Source organism: Panthera uncia, chromosome D4 (assembly GCF_023721935.1).
Source record: "Panthera uncia isolate 11264 chromosome D4, Puncia_PCG_1.0, whole genome shotgun sequence".
Lineage (NCBI taxonomy): Eukaryota > Metazoa > Chordata > Mammalia > Carnivora > Felidae > Panthera > Panthera uncia.
The window spans coordinates 53084156-53105771 of NC_064807.1; the positions used below are offsets into that span (position 1 = coordinate 53084156).

At 39.5% G+C, this 21616-nt stretch overlaps 1 long non-coding RNA gene across 1 annotated transcript; it reads right to left on the bottom strand.

Moving 5' to 3' along the window:
- Positions 1 to 913: 913 nt before the first annotated feature.
- LOC125918649 (uncharacterized) lies at positions 914 to 21117 on the bottom strand. Its single transcript, XR_007456529.1, has 4 exons — positions 21036 to 21117; positions 20386 to 20486; positions 16941 to 16993; positions 914 to 1207 (listed from the first exon to the last, which is right to left on the bottom strand). It is a non-coding gene; the product is annotated as an uncharacterized LOC125918649 (long non-coding RNA).
- Between the last annotated feature and the right edge of the window lie 499 nt (positions 21118 to 21616).

Below are 21616 nucleotides of genomic sequence, written 5' to 3' on the forward strand. Positions count from 1 at the left end.
CCCCCCCCCCCCCCCCCCCCCCCCCGCACAATCAGGGCTCTGCACTGGCAGCATGGAGGATTCTCTCTCTCCCTCTCTCTCTCTGCCCCTCCCTCACGCACGATCACATGCACGCTCTCTCTCTCTCCCTCAAAAATATAAAGCATCACACAACAAAAATTAAAAAAAAAATATTTAAGATACAACAGGAAGAGATATATGTAGGGTCACTCCCACCAAAATCCAAACTTGTTTTGCTCTCAACAGTCCGTAAAACTGTGCTTGCCAGGTCCTCAATCACACTAGTCTTATCAGAAGTGCCAAGGCCAACACCAGGAATGAGATGTTTTCTAAAAACTACACAGATAGGGGCGCCTGGGTGGCTTGGTCCATTAGGTGTGGGACTTCGACTCACATCAGGATCTCATGGTCCATGGGTTTGAGCCCCTGCGTAAAGCTGTGTGCTGACAGCTCAGAGCCTGGAGGCTGCTTCAGATTCTTTGTCTCCCTCTCTCTCTGCCCATCACCTGCTCACACTCTGTCTCCTTCTCTCTCAAAAATAAATAAACACTAAAAAAATTTTTTTAATAAAAAAATAAAAACTACACAGATATTTCTATTGTGTACCTTTGGCCAGAAACATCCCTTGTATTTAATTTTTATCAATTGTAAAGTAACATGCTGTCATTCCTTTCTTTTACTGAAAGAGCCTGACCAGTACACAAAAAAATTTTATAGTTTTTCAATAGCTTAGTTGGTCATTTCTCCCCAATTTTAGCAATTATTTGCCAAATTGATTTGTAACTTTTCTCATTTTCTACTTTTTTATTTTCATTTATGTTAGCTTTCTAATATTATGTGTTCTCTAGTTTCACCCTTGCCCACTTTTATTATTTTTACTTATGTTATTTAAAAATACCATCGCATTTTATCTGAAGTCTTGGGCTAGCTCTTTTTATTCTCAGCTGTTAGTTATTCAATTAATTGGAAGGCCTTCCATAGCAAGCATTGGAAAAGTCAAATGAAACTGGCTTAAACAACAGGAACATTTATAGACCCTCATACCTGTAAGTCCATAGGTCGTTCGGGTTTTAGGATTTACTTAATTCAGTGGCTTCAACTCCACTGCTCTGTGATTCTTGAAGAGGAAAAGGAAGTAGTAAACATCTCTGTGTATTACCTTCATCTTCAGGCTCGGAATCAGACGGCTACAGTATCCCCAATGTATCTGCCAATGGCCAACAAGAAAGAACTTGCTTAAGGTTTTCCCTTCAGAGTAAGGAAAAGTTTCCCAGAATCCCCTTTTCAAAATTCCCCTTACATTTCATTGGCCCAAATTTAGTCGGGTGCCCTTTCCTGAACCTATCTCTGGTCAAGGAACTCCTACTCAGTTTGTCACAGATTTGGGTCCTTAAACCAATCACTGGCTAAGAAAGGGAATTTTGTTAATTGAAATAGACTAATTAGAGCTCACATCTAAGCTGGGGCCAAGCTCTGAAGCCACACAGTTGCTACTAATCAGAAAAGGGGTAGATACCAGAAGGAAAATTAAGGTGTTAGCATGGGCAGGGAATAGGAACCCAGCCAGCTGCAACAAGTAACATCTATTAAAATCATTATCATCATCACCTTTATTTTTCTACAGGTCTTAACATAAACAAAAATCACAAGTGTAAAATGTTTCACATTTGTTCTGATTTTTTATTTAAATTAAAGCAACAGTTCTACTGGCTGTCCTCTGTTTTGCTTTGTAATTTTTTAAAATAGAAAATTGAGAGATTTGGTAAACTGTTACCTCCTCTGTGAAATCTGCCCTGATTTTTAACCCCCAGGCAGAATTAATGACACTCTTTATATCTCATTTATACTTTTGTCAGAGTGTTTATTGATTTATATTTATGTTAGACCATACCCACATGGGAATGAGATGAGGCATTCATTCTCAAAGGTTCATGATCTATTATTATTATAATCCTGAAATATATTAAGTACACAATTAACATTTAGTGGGTTGATTTAAATATCAGACAATTAGAATGTTTATGAAGCATATTCACTGACATAAAAGAGATTGTAAGGGATGATTCCAGATCATGATAATTTTGGGAAAAATCCATGAAGGCTAGCTACATCACTCTGCTTTAAGCTACTTCGGGGAAATTGACCACATTTTAAAAACTTATAATAAAAGCCTGCAAAAAAAAAAAAATAAAAACCTCCTAAAGGATGAAAAGTACAGCATAAGGAATACAGTCAATGATATTTTAATAACATTGTATGGTGACAGATGGTAACTACACTTATCATGGTGAGCATTGTACAATGTATAGAACTGTCTGATCACTATGTTGTATACCTAATGTAATATTGTATGTCAACTATACTTAAATTACAAGAAATTAAAAAATATTTAAACTAAGAAATAGCATTAAGATGTAAAATGATAATGCTGAGGAAAGAATGTGTTGTTATAGCACATTACACTTCCTTAAGTCAATAAATTACAATTTTGGATACTCACAGAATGTCTCAGATACATTTTTTCAACACTTTCCATTGAAACACTTAGGGATTGGGGCGCCTGGGTGGCTCAGTCGGTTAAACGTCCGACTTCGCTCAGGTCATGATCTCACGGTCCGTGAGTTCGAGCCCCGCGTCGGGCTCTGTGCTGACAGCTCAGAGCCTGGAGCCTGCTCCAGATTCTGTGTCTCCCTCTCTGTCTGACCCTCCCCTGTTCATGCTCTGTCTCTCTCTGTCTCAAAAATAAATAAACATTAAAAAAAAAAAAGAAACACCTAGGGATAAAATTCAAAAGATTAGTGGAACAAAGGAGGATGGCTCTGACAATAGGCCATTAACTTATAAGCAAATATCAAGAAAACTGTTTTGAAATATTAATAATTTTATATACTTTATATATATATAATATTACATAGTTTCTTATGTACGTACAAAATGTAAAGGTTAGGTTCAAAAACAACTTATGTATAAACAAAACCTGAGAATTACCGCTTGCCTCTCAGAATTATCAAGTTAAAGAGTGATTTTGTAAAACAAAACTTTTAAAAAACTCAGAGAAGTTTCAAATAATTCAAAGAGGATTAGAAATAAAACATAACCATCTCGGAACAGATACTGTGGATTGGCCACCTCCATTTCCGTCCCGCTCTCCTCCTAGGGGACCTTCCTATACACAGTCTGGGGACCAAAGCGATGCATTTGGGACCAGGCTTTTTCAATAGCTAGGGTTTGGGGTGAAAATTAGCTCTCACCAGTCAAGTAAAAGTACAGAACCTTTGGAAAGCGGAAGTGAAACCAAGATTATCCCTGGCCTCTTTTTCTATTTTAGCTCCTGGCAAACAGGGCTGTGGAGGCATAAGGCTTTGCCACTACAACATGGTCTAGAATGTCTCCAGCTTCCCAGGCAATGTAGCCATGGCAGCAGCAGGGGTAGCAGTTAATTGCAGAATCCAGCTTCCTACATGCTGGATATCAACTTATGCACCATATTCTTAAACTCAGTATTTCTAAGGTTATTTCAAAGATAGCAGCTCTTTTGATAGGTCAGTTCTTCAAAGTTGAGAAATTCATTCCTGGAGTCCCAGGTTAGAGTCTGCATCTCTAGAAATTCTAACTATTTTGTATCAAATGCCAACTTCCTTTCTTCATGGAACATTGACAGAATATAGTTATCAGAAACAAAAGTTTAAAGCAAATGTGACAAAACATGGTAAAACAAGAATATACGGAATCAGAAAATATTATATGAAATAACAGAAATAAGATGAAATATAGGAGTGATAGTAATAAATGAAATATCTAGGTTGTTCCCTCCTTTTTAAGTGAAATGCACTCCTATGTGTCAGATTAACTTATAAATGTTGACGAATGTAAGAAACCTACCTACAGCTATGAAACAAAAATGTCAAATATAGAATGATAAGCAAAAATATACTCCATAAATTCAAAAGAGAAAAAAGAGAAACTTTGTTTTCTTTCTTGCAATAGTTACCCTGTTGATATCGGAGAAAACAGAATTTGATTTAGAAAACATTAAATAGAAAAATAATACTATATATTCAACAAAAATGTAAGTCATGAACACTTATATTCACATAACATTGATTTTTTTCAATGAGCATCATGTTTTGTGAAAATTCAGTTCCTTAAAACTCTGCAATATCATCCCAAATAATTCAAAAGTTGTCATAAAATGAAGAATTTTGATATGAACTAATGATGTACAAAGTCAGGCTACTCTCTTAACATCTTCCCCTGCTTTGTACAAGCATCCCTAATTACTGAGTCAACTTTGTTAGTTTGAATGTTATTCAGAAAGAATGCAAAGGGAAATTTCCAAACCTTGAAAAAAATGTAGCATTTCATGAAGTGGATGAAAGTAATGATGATATTTAGACTATATTACATGTTGATATCTTACACATGCTTTATGAGGAATTCTTTTTTTTTTCCTGCTTTATATTACTTGGCATTGGTGAATAGTTTTATTTATTTTATTTTATTTTATTTTATTTTAATTAGTTAATAGACAGTGCATATTGGTTTCAGGAGTAGATTCAGTGATTCATCACTTACATACAACACCCAGTGCTCATCACAACAAGTGCCCTCCTTTTTTTCAATGTTTATTTATTTTGAGAGAGAGCGTGAGTCGGGGAGGTGCAGAGAGAGAGGGAGAGAGAGAATTCTGATCAGGCTCCATGCTGCCAGCGCAGAGCCCTATGTGGGTCTTGAACCCACAAACCGTGAGATTATGACCTGAGTTGAAATTAAGAGTCAGACGCTTAACCAACTGAGCCACCCAGGTGCCCCACAAGTGCCCTTCTTAATACCCATCACCCATCTAGCCCATCTTTCATCCACCTCCCCTCTATCAACCCTCAGTTTGTTCTCTATAGTTAAGAGTCTCTTATAGTTTGTTTTCCTTTCTTCCCCCATCCCTCCTATATGATCATCTGTTTTGTTTCTTAAATTCCACACAAGGATGAAATCATATGGTATTTGTCTTTCTCTGACTGACTTATTTAGCCCAGCATACTACATTCTAGCTCCATATTCTTATTGTTTTTATAGTCAACAGTAGTTAAAAAGAAAACCATTGGGAAATGCATAACAATTTTCTGAATTTAAGCTTATTTTGGTCTTTTTTTAATGTATATTTATTTGAGAGAGAGTGGGGAGGGGGAGAGAGAGAGAGGGAGAGAGAGAATCCCAAGCAGGTTCCTCAGGGCTTGATCCTATGAACTATGAGATCATGACCTGAGCCACAATCAAAAGTCAGCCATTTAACTGACTGAGCCACCCAGGCACCCCTCAGTCTTTGTATATTTATATCTTTCCCAAAGTTTACATAGTATTTTTATTACCTTTATATCAAAGAATTTGTGTTTTAAGAAATACATCGGTTTCATATTACACACATCATTGTTATGCATCAATGACACAGGTGACAAATTTTTTAACATTCTTGGAATAATTTAAATAATTGCAGATTATACTTTTCTGTTATATTCTTATTATCTTCAGTGCTAAGTTTATTCCAGTTGATGTCATATACCTTTAGGGCTTTTTTTTTTTCCTCAGAGGAAGAAAGATGAAGTCAGTGGTCTTTATAAATATTATTTCAATATGTTTCGATTATATTCAATAATATAATTCTGCACTACCATTTCTCCTCCACCCTTTTAGTTACCATTCTGTCAGGCTGAAAACATGAAAAAATACATTCTATAAAGTTCAATTTCCCATTGACTGTCCAAACAACTCAGATGGAATTTTTAGTATCTATCCCTTCTCCACATTCTAACCAGACAATCATTTTTCTGTAACTCTAAGTTTATATCCTCTCAACAAGATCTATACTACTACACCCCAGTTTCCTGGGAGTCATTAAAACCTCTTGAAAAATGCAAGAGTCTCCTTCTGGCATTTTGTAATTATCATACAAGGCAAGCACGCTCGCTTTCCCCTCTGTCAAGAACGGCTAGAGAACCAAGCTGTAGAGAACAAATAGCACAATGTAACAATTATTTAGATCCAAGTTTGTCTCACACTATCTTGGCATTTAAATTTTTTCATTAATGATAGTAGTAAATGGGTCGTATTTAAGGGTAGTTAATATTTATGTGTGGAATGGGGGGAACAGAAATAGGCTAATCCTTGGAGGACGCTCACAGTGAAGAATGTTGACTGTTCTAGGGCTGAAAGTATTTGAGCCAAAAAGTTCCCAGGTTTTGCCTTCCATCTGCTTTTTAAAAAAGTTATTTGTTGTTGTTGTTGTTGTTGTTGTTGTTGTTGTTTTTAATAATCCACACTGATGTTAAGATTCCTTATAAATCAAAGCAAGAACGTTTCAAGCAAAATGTTTCAAAGAGTCTCTTTATTTACTTAATTTTATGTTAGAAATATGGTAGCTAAATAGGATTTAACTCGTCTCCAAATGAAACTACTCAGGTGCTGTTCAAACCAGAATCAGATTTCACAAGTATTTAATCAAATGTGGTAACTGCAGAAGTTATCTTATGGGGCACACCCAACCTCATACCGGGGTTAAGAAGGGTCGGGGATTAGGAGGAGTTCTAATCAGATTCAGTGCTGATCAGATTCATTGTCCTCACAGGTCTCAGAGACCAGAGAAGGGGGCAGAATACCTCTACCTGAGTAGTGTGGAGATTCGAATAAAAGAATACCAAAAAATTTAGGGATTAAGAAGAAAATACACTATGCTAGAAAAAGTAGGCAAAGAACAATTTACATATAGAGATACAAATGGTCTTCATACGTGGAAAAAAATGGCATCTTCAACAAGCAAAGAAATGAAAATAGGAGCAACACTAATTATTTGTCTATTAAACTTGAAATAATTTAAAATTATAGAATAATCTAAAATTATATGTGGGCAAGGTGGCAGAGAAATGGACAGCGTTAAACTTTGCTACCAGGAAGGTGAATTGGCAAAATGGATCATCCTCCTCGGGGCGTATATCTCCTCCATCATTTTGACTCTTCTCTTTGCTTTCTTCCCCCTTTGCCAGCATTCTAATTCAGTCCTCATTACTTCCGTGAACTGCTGCCATTGTCTCTTCTCTACTTTCACTCTTGCAGCCCTCTTCTCCCTCAAGTCTATCCTGTACTCTAACCCAGGGTGCTCTTTCTCACACCCAGATCTGATCAGGTAGATCCCCTGCAGAAATCTGCTCAGAGGTCCTCCACTGTCTCCGAGCAAAAGCAAGGTTTCTTAGCATGATATTCAAAGCCTTTTTCATCTGGCCACTCTCTGACTTATTCCGCCTTCTCCCACCAGACCTGAGTTCACATCCTAGCTCCTGTCCCTACCAGTCAGGTGGTCTTTCTCAAGTTGTTTAGAGTCTCTCTGTGCCTCAGTGTCCTCCCCTGTAACCGGGAACCAAAATAGCACCAATCCACAGGCTTCTGAAAGTTGCGTGCATCGATGCATCCAAAATGCTCACAGCGGTGCCTTGCACATCAATGGCCCTATAGTAATATTTGCTGTTATTATTTGCTTTTATTATTATTATTTTATCACAGTCCACAAGGATTCTGTGAGTCAAACTTCTTGAGATATTCTTTTTTCATCCCTGCCTTTCCCACGTTCTTCTCCTTGACAGACTAGTAAACAGCACTCATTCTTCCTACTTTTTCCTGTAAGTGTCTGGGAAGGCCTGAATTCATTTTTTCCCTGTGCCCCCACAGGACTTATATTCAAGTGACGAAAGATAAATAAACAAGACATAAGTATATACTTTATGCCTGGGGGTAATAGGCGCTATGGAGAAAAAAAGGGCATCTTGGAGGAATCGCAACTCTGTTAAGGGCTTCTGTGCTCCAATAATGCTACATTCATTGTTTTTTTGACTAATTATTTTGTCCTATTATTAGACTACGAGTTCCCGCATTTAGTTATTTCCATATCCCAGTGCATACCATTCTGCTGAGCACATGGAAGGTATGGGAGGTACTTAATAAAGTCTTGTTAAATGTATAGATAAATGCATGCCTAAAATAAATATCTGAGTGAGCATGTGTAATCTTTATCTCTTTGTCATTTACATTTCAGAATATAAAACCTTGCAATTACATTATCATGAGTTTGTCCCCATTGCACAGACAGTAGAAATTTAAATTCGCCTGTTTGATGCATACACCTCCCTCTGACATGCCCAACTTGCAAATATCCTGTACAGAACTGTAACTTGGGAACACGACCGCGAGGCTGAGAGATCCCCACCAGAGCTGCGATGCCCAGGAAGGTCTTTGCCGCCACTAAGATGCCTGTCCTTTCTCACACATTAAGAATTTTGAAAATCCCATTCCACACGCTACAGCTGCCACAGTCATTCCACGAGGTGGGAACAAGGACATCTTCCAACCCAGGAGAATCCACCCAAGCCTGACCTGCACCTGACGTTCTGAGGTGCCGCCCTGAGAAGCTGTCCTGAGATGAGCCTTTTAGGAAAACATGCTACACGTGGCCACACTATGGTTCTGTATGTCTAATTGTGTTGCATTAAATATGCAGTGGGCTTTCTCCCAAGCTCTCTCAGGCACATCACCACCATTCACAATGAGGTTTCTGTGGAGTTATCTCTTCCAGCTGTCAGCCAATTTACGAGAGGGTATTTGGACTTCTGCCCATTCATAAATTGGGGTTTGTCTTTACTACAGGACCAGACTTGCTACAAAACCTTCCTGCTGCATTCAGTCCTCTCTCCAATTCAATATCCAATTTATCTTCAGAGACTATCACAATGCCCAGAGCAGAACAGACACTTAATAAATGTCAAATGAATGAGAGAATAAATCCTATAGCACATTTAAAATTGAAATGAAATATCTGAAGACTAGGTCTGCCTTTTTAATAATGTTAATAGTCAGGATTCCTTTGGTTGCAAATTATAGCGATTCTCTTCAAACTAGTTTAGGCAAAGGAATACATTTATCATAAGGCTCAAGTAACCACGGAAAGGAATGCAGTCATTTCTTAGGGCCTCGAGTGCCACCAAGACTCTCCCTCATTCATCCCCATTCCTCCCTCTTGACTAGCTAGCTCACGCTGCAGAGCGCCTGGCTGTCAGCAGAGCAGACAGGCCATTCCCCACTTTCTTTTGTTCCTAAGAAAGGAATCTGATCCACCCACCTTGGGTCGTGCGCTCCTCTCAAGATTAATCATGCTAATTGGCCCTAAATATTCCTAATTATTTTTTTCTCTCCTAATTCCCAAACCTTCATTTCCAATTGCCTACTTAGCAAGTAAATGAATAAAAACTAATAGATTAAAAGCAGTATGTTCAAATTCAAACTCATTTCTCTCCCTACATTATTTCCTTCTTCTGCATTCATTATCTATTAATAATGCCATAATTTTAATAGTCTCCTGGGCACCTGGATTTGAAATCTGTCCCCTTGTCTCAAATTTAATTAGGTGCTAAGTCATTAGCTTTTGTTTCCACCAGGCCTTTCTGTATCTCCTTCCTCATTTTTCTTCTCATTCCTGCCTCCCTGATTCAAGTGTACTTTACTTTCTTCTTGGACTAATGGAATAATAGCCTTCTAATCGGGCATCATAGTCCCATTCTTTATTCTAATCTAGACTTCACGCTGCTGTCACAATACCACTTCTCCATAAAACTCAGTACCAAATCTTTTCCATATTCAGAGCCTCTCAATGGCTCCCAATGGCTACTGAATGCAATACAGTCTCATCATCTTGACACTTACCCACAATTTGAACATGAACCTGCCAGTCTTGGAGAAACTGCTGTCCTCCATCCATAACCTCTGCCCGTGCACAATTTCTTCCATTTGAAATGCTGCTTCCTCCCCCGAAATCAAACCTTCATTCTACTTGTGAAAATCTTGTCCGGCCTTTTACGTTTATAGCAAATGCCATGTTATTTGTGAAACTTTGCCCATTTCCATCAGATTATAAATGTTTCTTCCTGACAGTTCCTCCATTTTTCATTCATGCTTTTCATTTGTACTTAACCTAATGGCACTCGGTTTACTGGCATGCATGTGCTTTAACGTTCACTTTAACGTCTGTTTTATCTCTTTGCTTGGTTACATGGGCTACTTGAAAGCAGAGTATGGGTCTTATTTATCTTTGTAAATTCTTCTGCAAGAAGATCGTATCTTTCATAAAAATATACGTGCTAGTGATATTTCTGAAGTCAATTGAAAGGCTTTAAGGATTCTTTGTAGGTTTGGTATGCCTAGTCCCAGCTTTTATGAAGTTATATACTATCACCAGTAATGACAGTAGCCCTGTGTATTAAATACAGAGAAGACCTGCCAAAACCTGGGCAGAATTTCTCCCCACCATGTTATTAGTGAGGACATAATGAGTAATGCCTTCCTAAACTCTCTCTGGACCAGAATATGCCAGAAGCCACTACAGAAGGTGGGAGAAACACTGGCACCCCCAGTCTCTGCACCTAATTTCAGGATCCATAGGTCTGTATGGATCATAAAAGGGGCTCATTGCTCCCAGTGGCATAAAACTATTTGGTGAACTAAACCAAATCTCATAATTGTCCTTTTTTGGCCCCCTGACCTCTTGGTCCCCTGACACTTTCTTTCTTTTCACATCTACTCAGAGATCCCCAGCATAAAAAGGGCCTAGAGCATGTAGCTTTTTTTTTTTTTTTTTTTTTTTTTTTTTTTTTTTCTGAGAGAGACAGAGAGGCCACCAGCAGGGGTCAGGCAGAAAGAGAGAGAAAGAGAGAGAGAGAGAGAGAGAGAGAGAGAGAGAGAGTATTCCAAGCAGGCTCCACACTTTCACCACACAGCCTGATGTGGGGCTCAATCTCACGGTTTGTGAGATCATGACCTGAGCCACCCAGGCTCCCCAAACATGTAGCATTTTAAGATGTTTAGCTACACTATAAAAAAGAATTGTATTATTAATTTCACCTAAGAAATTACCAAATATTTTAAAGCTATCATTCTACAGTGATGTGCATACAGCAAGGTAGGCATTCTAATGTACTGCAAGTGGGAATGTAAACTGTTATAACCTTCCTAGAAAGCGATTTGTGACATGAATTGAAAGATTTTAAAATAGACATACTCTTTGACCCAGTAACTTGTCTTCTATGAATAATTCCTAAGAAATAGACACATGGATGAAGATTTAAGGCCCCTATCTCTGAGAGAGTGTAAAGAGAAGATAAAGGAGAGAAGTTTGTAGAAGTTACAGTTGCAAGGGCACAAGAGGAAAGAGGAACCAAGAGAAGGTAGGAGAGAGGACCTCAGATAAGGCAATGCATTGGAAGTCAATGGAGGAGAAAGATTTAAGAAATCATGATGATCAAATGCTAAACACTAATATGGGGCCAAAAAGGATGAAGACTCAATTCAAACCACTAAATTTAGTTATTAAATAAAATAGTAGCTAATAAATTTAGTTGTAAAGAGATTGTCGGTTTTCAGGACAATTTTAATTGAAGGCAATTTCACAAGGGACTATGGTGTAAGTTAGTGAGTGGTCAAGAGTAAGGGTTATCAGGTATAAACTATCCTCGTAAGGCCCTGACAGTGAGGCATGTGACCAGCAAACATTTAGGGGGAAGCTACTCTGGGTGGGGAGAGGGTAGGGAAAAACAAAGGTAAATGAAAACCAAATCTTGTCCTCAGGAGTTTAAAGTCTGCTAAATCTCTTGGAAACTGGCCTCAGTAGGCACTGTCTATTGTTCAGTGGCCTCCTTAGAGGCCTCGGATTTTAAGGTCCCCACCCCTAATATGGAATACACTCATGAAACCCTCTTCAAGACTCTCTCTAGTGGTCTTCTAACTCACTGCTGGCTGTGCCTGCAGAATTTCTATCCCTCTTTTTTACTAATTGCTATAGTTTGGGCAAAGCAAAAGGAAAAGTCCAGTGTTTTGGGTATCCTGGGTTGCTATGACACCTTAAATTAACAAGCAATGACTGTAAATCCATGGTTTCTCTTTCTTTAAAAAATCAGCCAATTAATCTCTCTGGTCTGAATTATTTACACTGTGGTGAAAGCAAATTTAATGACCCTGCCAATTCATGTGAGGTGATGTGACAGAGTCTGGCATAAGGTTTATTTGCTTTTCTGAGAGGCAGCAATGATTTTACAAGGACCAATCCCGCTCTTCCCCAGGACTCCTCCAATCAATGATTTGCACTTAAGTGATGATAGGGTGATCGCTAGACTTGGGTCAATAAATCAAAGGGACGCCACTGGCCTATTGGAAATACACACTCAGGTAGATATTCATTCAGGAGACCCTGTGGATGGTCAAGTTGTTAAATGCAAAATACTCACACATAAGAGAAACAGGAGCAGACAGTATAGTTCCTCTGATTAAAGCAACTATTGTGGAAAAGAACTGTGGAGAGTATTTAACTGAGGGGAGTAAAAGTCATGCAAGGTTAGAAACAAGCTCCCTGGATTTCCTGGGGCTTACATTCTAAGGAAGAAAGCCGTGAGGCTAATCCTGATCAGTTGACAGTGACTGTGGAAAAGAATGATTCAGTGTCATTGAAGAATCTTTGAATCATGACGTCTGTGCTTTGTTCTTCCTTATCAGTGCTACAGGGAGTGATTTCTGTGGTTATCTGAGACATCTGTCTGCTATTTCTTGGAGACCGGCCCTTGCACTCATTCTATTCCTTCTATACTTCTATAGAAGTAGACTTCTATACTACACTATACTTATTTTACTGTATAGTGATAGGTTTTATGTAAAGGCTGGTGGATTTACTTAATTGCTGATTATGCCATTTCCCTTAGTATTTTTTTTAATCTGCAGAGCTTGGCAAGAAGACAGACACCATTACCAGTTATTTCTTTGCCATTCAAGGCCTACTGTTATCATTATTAGAAAACACTTTAAAAGCAGAGTCCTAAATAAATAAGAGCACAAACTGGTGATTGCCGGGGGGAGTGGTGAGGGGATGGGCGAAATAGGTGAAGGGGATGAAGATGTACAAACTGCTAGTTATAAAGCAAATAAGTCAGGGGACACCTGAGTGGCTCAGTCAGTTAAGCATCTGACTCTTGATTCCGGCTTAGGTCATGATCTCATGGTTCATGATACTGAACCCCAAGTTGGGATCCACACTGACAGTGTGGAACCAGCTTGGGATTCTCTTTCCCCCTGTCTCTCTGCCCCTCCCCATCTCTCTCTCTCTCTCTCTCACTCTCTCTCTCTCTCTCAAAATAAATAAATAAGCTTTAAAATAAGTAAGTCAGGAAGATGAACAGTACAGTACAGGAAATAGAATAAATGATATTATAGTAACTGGTGGTGACAGATGGTGACCCCACTTATCATGGTGACATTTCTATATAAATATCAAATCACTATGTTGTATGCCTAAAACTCATATAATATTGTCTGTCAACTATACTTCAATTAAAGATAAGAAAATTAAAAATAAGTAAAAGCAGGTTCCTACTTGTTTCTAATTGCTGTAGTCATTATAGGTTTCAGTAAATAACTTTTGGACCCATTCTTCCCCATACTTTCTCTCTCTTTTGTTCTTTCCGCCCTTCTTTCTCTCTTTCCTTCCACCTTTCCCTCCTCTCTTCCTTCAACAAATGTTTACCAAGCATTATTTGTTTAGGGTGCTAAATGCTTTAGATACAGGGATATCAAGAAAATGTTATTTATACTTAGGGTACTGGAAGTCAGCTGGAGAAGAATGATGCTTGTGATTCCCTGTTCAGAGTTGAGTGTCTCAAAAGGATGACTAGATTAGAGTGTGAAACAGAGGCTGCTAAACAGGTCTGCGGATAAATGAGAGTCTTTATTAAAGAAATGATATTGGGGCACCTGGGCACCTCAGTCTGTTAAGCGTCCGACTCTTGATTTTGGCTCAGGTCATGATCTCACAGTTCATGAATTCGAGCCCCACATTGGGTTCCATGCTGACAGTGCAGACCCTGCTTGGGATCTTCTCTCTCCCTCTCTCTCTGCCCTTCTCCTAGTCATGCTTTCTCTCGCTCTCTCTCAAAATAAATAAACTTTAAAAAAAAATGCCTATACCCTTTATCATCTCATGTGCTTGTTAGAATACTTTATGACTAATGGGGGATTCAAGGGTTTGGAAAGGATACCATTAACAATATTTTTGTTTTTGTTTTTATAAAAAGCACATATATATTTAGTTCAAACTGAGTGTCTGGAAGTTGCTTATAACAAGATTTCATTGGTTCATAAACTCTAAGGAATCTCTGTGAGAATAAGATCAGAAAACTCACAATGGACCTGAACACAGAAATAATTGACCAGCAAGAGAATAAATTCTGGCAAACACAAGTTAACTTGCCTTTTAGAAAAAAATAATGTCAAATACCATACCATACAAGCTCCTTAGAGAAATAAACGGGCTCTGAATTTTTAGGGAGCCAATTTTAGAAAATCACTGGCGACACATGGATTTGAAGCCTCTGTTCAACTAGAGGTCGGTGGGAAGAGGGTGGAGAACAAGGTCCCCATGAAGGGGCAGCCCCAGGGGACAACGGGGAGGGGGAGGAGGGGGGGGCATCAGCACAGAATGATGATTTCAGATTCAGAGCATTCTCTAAGGAAGCAATTCCTTGTCTGCTTCCAAAATATGACTCCGAATACTCAATTCCTTTTTTCATAATTAATTTCCCTACAAAAGTGGCATTTTAATTAAGTTTTGAAAAATGGAAAAAGCTGTGTAAGACTAGTAACAGCAGTTGGAAGCTGCAGTATTTTATTAACAAGGAAACCCTGCCTGCATTTCTCTGTATTTCTTTGCTTTTAGGAAAATTTTAAAGTAAAGCACAGGGCACATATATTTACAGAGGATCGAGATGTGCTTTGAGGAAAAGATAAAACCTGAAATTTAGAGCAACTGATAAAATTTTAAGACTACATCAGTAAATCTAAAGTTGAAATTTATCTCACTTCTATCCTCTAGCCCAGAGCTTCCCAAACTCTCTCAGTTCATGGCATTCTTTGTATCAAGTAATTTTTTTCATAGCATGTCTAGGGCAAACAGTTCTATTTATTAAATAGTTTCAAGCAGCTGAGTAGGTTTGTATATCCTGGCAAATCTGTTGTTTTTTGAAAAACTAATACGCATAGACTCAAAGAAAAATATTTTTATTTCATTCTTAAATAACCATAACAGCATATTGATGGCATATATGTGCCTGTTATTCCCCACAAATTTTTCAAGTTGGACTCCATCACTCACCTCCTCATTTTTTGTGGCACGTTGATTTTTGTGGGGTACTAGTTTTTTTCCTCTCATGCACCTAAAAGTGTCCCTGGGACAAAATGAGTGCTCAAAAAATATTTATTAAATGAATCAACAGAAACATTGGGGCTAGAGAGACCTAAATTTCCATCTGGTTTGGCTCTAAACCAACTATACGACCTTGGACTTAACCTCTGTGGGTCTGTTTTTATTGTAAAACAGACATAATAAAAATGAAAGACTACCTCGATTCTTTTAATGATTAAATGAGCACTTAAAATCTCAGCACAGTGTGTGACACTTGTAACTGCTTAATGAGTGATACTTTTTAATATTACTACTACCATTCCTGTTGTTCTACTTTAATAGTTAGAAAGTATTCTAGAAGGCACATTTTTAAATCTGACAGCAATAAATAACTAAAGCCAAAATACCAAAGGGAAACAAAGGATTAGAATTTCAGCTAGATGAATGTCCAAAGGTTGCAAGGAACTGCCACCGCTGAATCACAGGTGGTCACCCCAAAACTACTGTCAAAACCCTACAGCTGCTGTCTACTGAAGCCCACGTGCCTGCTCACCACTGCTGAAGAAGGGATGGCTTTTCTTCTTCCATCTTCCAAACACCGTGTGAGACCTTCTCGTGGAATAGAACATAAACCATAGCTCTACTGGCAAAGAATTGTAAGATAAGTAGTTTCCGGGCTTCTAGGTTCTGCAATACTAGCGAGGTTGTAGAAGGGAGCAGGAGCGCTAACAAAAAGGCAACATCAAAGACTAAGGCAAGGAAGAAAGGATATACTTAGGTATGAAGACCTGAGTGTCCAACAGAGGGACCTGAGGGCAGAGCGGTGGTCATGGACAGAGCTAAGACGAAGCCTCCAGGAATTTGGGGGCTCATCAGTGGCTCCATCTACTCTTTAGGAAAAACTCAGGGGATAGCCAGAGTGGTGTTATGACACACAGTGCAGTTAGGTGAGAGACTTCCCAGATGATTCAATACAGTCATATCATCTTCCTTAGTCAGGCTTTCCAGGACCCCACACCTCCAAGGCAGCCCCTGGGTTCACATGGATCTCACTGAGACCCTCATTCTGAGGTCAGAGCATACTGGTAGAAGGTACCTAGGGCTGGAGCAAAAATGTATTTTGCTTTGAGCATTTATCAAATGGGGCTACTACGGCTGATCCCTGGTATATCAATATTATGACAAAGAAGGAAAAAAAAATCTTTAAATTGCCTCCATTTCATGCATATCCACAGACACTCTGGTATTGCAAAGTTTCACTGAAATCATAATTAAATTCTATTTAATAGGCTTAAAAGTCCTCTTAGCTTTTACAATATATTTAAAGTTACTTTTCTTTATTTAAGGAATCAGTTTGACAGTTAGCTTTTGTTCTCAAGAAAATCACACCAAGATTTATAGATACCTGTTCTCAGAAAGACAAATTTTCCATTGTTGTAGCATGTGGAATATATGTTTGCTAAGTTCCTCTGAGAGTCTTAGCTCAAAAATCCTGCCAGCTTATTTTTTAATGTCAGTCTCAAAACCTGGAGCTGCTTATTGAACTCAACTTATTTCCCTCTTCAGGGATAATAAAAGGAGCCGGGAAGCAGTTTACTTAGAACTATCCTTAAGACAGACAAGTCGGTCAGGGGGTATATGCCCACAAATATGGGGGAAAAAGCCTGCTAGTGCTTTTTGAAGAACTCACCTCCCAGGCTGTAGGCGAAAACCAATGTGATGGTATCTGAGAGTCATGTGACTCTGTTTAAAAAAAAAAATTTAATGATTATTTTTGAGAGAGACACAGACAGACAAAGCACAAGTAGGAGAGGGCAGAGAGAGAGGGAGACACAGAATCTGAAGCAGGCTCCAGGCTCTGAGCTGTCAGCACAGAGCCTGACATGGGGCTCAGACTCACGAACCACAAGGTCATGACATGAGCCGAAGTCGGATGCTTGACTGACTGAGCCACCCAGGTGCCCCCCGTGTAATTCTATTTTGAATAGAGAATGAAAAGGCTTAGAATGATTCTTTGAATGGTTTGTAGACCCCTCGATGTCTTAAAATTTCTGTGCCACTGCTGATCTCAACAGAACAAAAATTAAGCCTAGTCAAGACAAGGGATCTACCCACAGCTTCAGCAATCTCCTAATGAGTCTACTGGGGACGTATGTCCCCTACCCTCAAATCCCAGCTGGGAACAGGTGCCTTACAAAACCTCTGGTAATGGGGCAGAAAAATGGTTAAGATAAATTGCACGAGGAGATGGTAAAAACACAAATAGTCAAAGATAAGGGTTGTCTAATGGGCTACAGCTGTTCCATCTCTGCTCCTTGTAATGATCTGGGGGGTTCAGGACCATGGGGATCATTTATTGGTTACAGCGAACATTCATTTCCAGGGGCTGTTATAAATCTAAAATCCTTGAAACAAGTCTGTGCTAGAAGTATTATTATAGTCATCTCACAGTTGAGAAAACTAAAGTGCAGGGCAATGTAGTGCCTTGCCCTCGCAGGCAGCAAGTGGTCCAGCTGGGATTAACACTTGGGTAGTCTGACTCCAGAGGCCATGCTTGGAACTCCTGGGACACTTGTCCCAAATTGTTATGGCAGAACGTGCCCACCTACAATGCTAGCGGCAAGCGCTGTAAAAATCGTTTGCCAATAGCTAATTTCCCAACCGCTATCCTAGGTACTTGGTAAGATGATTTGCTTTCCCAGAAGCAACTAGAAGACTTCTGAGCAAAGCCATTAATTCTGAAAGACTTGAGGCTGGGCTCCACATCTCCTCACTACTCAGACCACTCCTACTTTTGGATGCTCTCATAAATTGTCCCAGCCTATTTCATCACAAGTAGGATCGGAACATACTCTAGCAGAGGAGTCAGTGATTCTGCAAGACCCTGTGTGCAGCAGGATAGGCCATTTCCTGTATACTGCTCTTTGGGGCCATCTAATCTGCCGGCTGCTGAAGCCAGTAGACCTAGAAAGCACTAACAAATCAGTCTGCCCACCTGGAAAAGGTGCAATGCTAGGGAGATCATACCTCTCAAATCGTCTGGACCACAGTCTTGGTTTACTCCCGCTCTTCCAGTGCAATGATGAATAGCACTCACTTTCGCTTTCAAGAGTCTCCCACTGTGGAATGCAAATTGGTGCAGCCGCTCTGGAAGGCAGTGTGGAGGTTCCTCAGAAAATTAAAAATAGACCTACCCTATGACCCAGCAATAGCACTGCTAGGAATTTATCCAAGGGATACAGGAGTACTGATGCATAGGGGCACTTGTACCCCAATGTTTATAGCAGCACTCTCAACAATAGCCAAATTATGGAAAGAGCCTAAATGTCCATCAACTGATGAATGGATAAAGAAATTGTGGTTTATATACACAATGGAATACTACGTGGCAATGAGAAAGAATGAAATATGGCCTTTTGTAGCAATGTGGATGGAACTGGAGAGTGTGATGCTAAGTGAAATAAGCCATACAGAGAAAGACAGATACCATATGGTTTCACTCTTATGTGGATCCTGAGAAACTTAACAGAAACCCATGGGGGAGGGGAAGGAAAAAAAAAAAAAAGAGGTTAGAGTGGGAGAGAGCCAAAGCATGAGAACAAACTGAGGGTTGATGGGGGGTGGGAGGGAGGGCAGGGTGGGTGATGGGTATTGAGGAGGGCACCTTTTGGGATGAGCACTGGGTGTTGTATGAAAACCAATTTGACAGTAAATTTCATATATTAAAAAAAAAAAAAAAAAGAGTCTCCCACTGTGGACTGAGTAAAGCTATGGTCACTCTGGACATCACCCACTTCTTCATGCACACAGCCAGGAAGAAGCCCCATGTTTCTGGCTTCTTTGGGGGCAATGAAATGCTAGGAGCATCCTCTATAAATCAGGGACTCAGCAGCCCTGTGAATACTCACATCTGAGCAGAAAACCTGATGACTTCAAGGAGATCTAGGATTTTGTGACCATTTCTCCCTTCCAACTTTCTTTCAGAGCTTCAAGCTAAGTATAACCCTCTCAGAAAACTTTTCTGTTTCTCGATTTTCTCTCATCACATATGCAAAGAGCTATTTTAAAAACTTGCTCTCAAAGCTATAATTTTCAAAACTAACACATCACTCTGTTGGTTCCTGTTTTCTGAGAATCCTCCATTAACATAACAGGAACAGCACACAGCCAGACTACATACTCCCATGAAGAGTGGGTTGCCTGAGGAAATTAGGGAAAGTTTTGATTGACGGATAGATAATAACATGAGCCATGATTCTTGCTCATCAGTCACAAGTTCAGGCAGCCATCAGAGTAGGTAGGTGGGCCAGGAGAACTGAGTACATATGATTCTCCAGGGCACCTACTGTCGTTGGGTTGTTCATTTTCAATAGTCACCTCTTTCAGTCTGGAAATCTTCTGAGAAAGATTGCCAAGGGTGCCTTACTGACATTTCTGCCAAGATGTGCAGCTTAAGCCATTATCTAACGCTGTCTTTATTTTCAGTTTAGTGGTGATAGCAACACGATAGACCGGATAAGGAGCAGAAAAGTAATAAAGGACTGGCCAGTTCAGGAAGCGCATGATTGTTAGGGAGAGGTTGAAGATGCCAAATTTAAGCATTGCCTGCTTCCAAAATTTGATTAAGCTGATTGTGCACAAGGCCCCAGTCAGCCTACAACTTGCTTCACTCATCCTGCACACTAGCGATTCAACCTGATACCCCAACCATCACCCTCCTCACCTCCCAACCCAAATCACAAGCAAACTGAATCTGGAAGTGCCCTCCACACCCATAAAACCTGGTGACAAATTGGAGGAGCAGCCTTCCGCGTAGATGTCCAACTTAGATAACTGATCTGCTCTCACAGACATTCAAAGGGCACAAAGTGTCACTGGCCAGCTTACATCAAAAAGATTTGAGTTTGTGACTTTGGTAAGTGAGTAAAGGTATCAAACTCTGAAGAACGCCTTAAAATTGCATTTGCTTCAATTTCTAGAACCCTCAGATTTGAGACTAATGTGGCCAAGAGCAAAAGGCAACACTGAATCCCACCAATATATATTATGTAAGTAAGGTATCTGAGGCTCTGAAATGTACACACTGTGTGTGTACCCCCAGTGTGGAGCCCAGCAACCCTCTGGGCTTCACTCACCTCTGCTTTAGTCACCTCACTTCCACCCTACATTCGGTTAAATTCCCTGTGAATCTTCCCCAAAGAAGCTGGAATCCTGGATCATCATGGTATGAGAGGCTCTGTGGGGAGGAAACCAAGAACACGATTTTGGAAAAATCTTGGACATATCAGAGTTTGTACTCAGTACTTTCATTGCCTCAGCCAGATTCCATGGAGAAATTTCTTTTCTTCCACCCTAAGATTGAATTCTAAATCTGGCTTACTATCATGATTTCCATTTCCATTATATATTGTCCCCTTTTTTGACCCACACCAGAAGTCTTTTTCCATATCCTCACTGGAGGGATTCATGGGCTTTCTTTCCAGAGGTTCACCACTGAGTGATAATTGAGACCCATACATACCCCAACCCTTGTTGTAAAAAACTATTTTGGGTCTATAGCAACTGGGAACAAATGGTGTCTATAAGGTCTCTCCCATTCTCATTCAAATATTAAGAAGAACAGACACAGGCAATGCACTATTGTAGATTTCTCTCTTCTAGAATTTCCTCATTCCAGTAGCTTTCATGTGAGAAACTCCATTAAACTTCAGCCATTCTTGCTTGCTTGGCATCCTCACTTACTCTGACTTCGCAGGAAGTGTAAAAGAATTAAATACATCCATACCACAATACACTGAGTTTTTCTTTTCCAATTCAAAATAGGTTTCTTCAGCTCTTCCTCTTCAGGATGGCTCTGCCAGGCTAAAAACCTTAAAACAAATTTAAATCACAACTCCTAATAGAACTCAAGCCCTGGGATTCCTTGTCGTTCCCTCTACATGCCAGAGACCACCATCGTTTTTAAATATCCAAAGCAAAAAAAAGTGTAAATATTTTTTAATGTTTATTTATTTATTTTGAGAGAGAGTGCACATGCACGTGTATGAGCAAGGAAGGGGCAGAGAGAGACGAAGAGAGAGAATCCAAGCAGGCTCCACACTCAGCGCAGAGCCTGACAGGGGCTCACTCTTGTGACCTTGAGATCATGACTTGAGCCAAAATCAAGTCGGTCGCTTAAGTAACTAAGCCACCGAGGCACCCCAAAAGTGTAAATACTTTACTCCCATATTCAACAAGGAAATATTTATGTATCATAAGGAATTTCTCATATGGGCATGCAATTAATGATTCAATAAGCTTTCATGAACATAATATTTAATTTGAGCTAGGGCTTTGAGGAAGAGGCAGTGTTCCATTGTGTTTCAA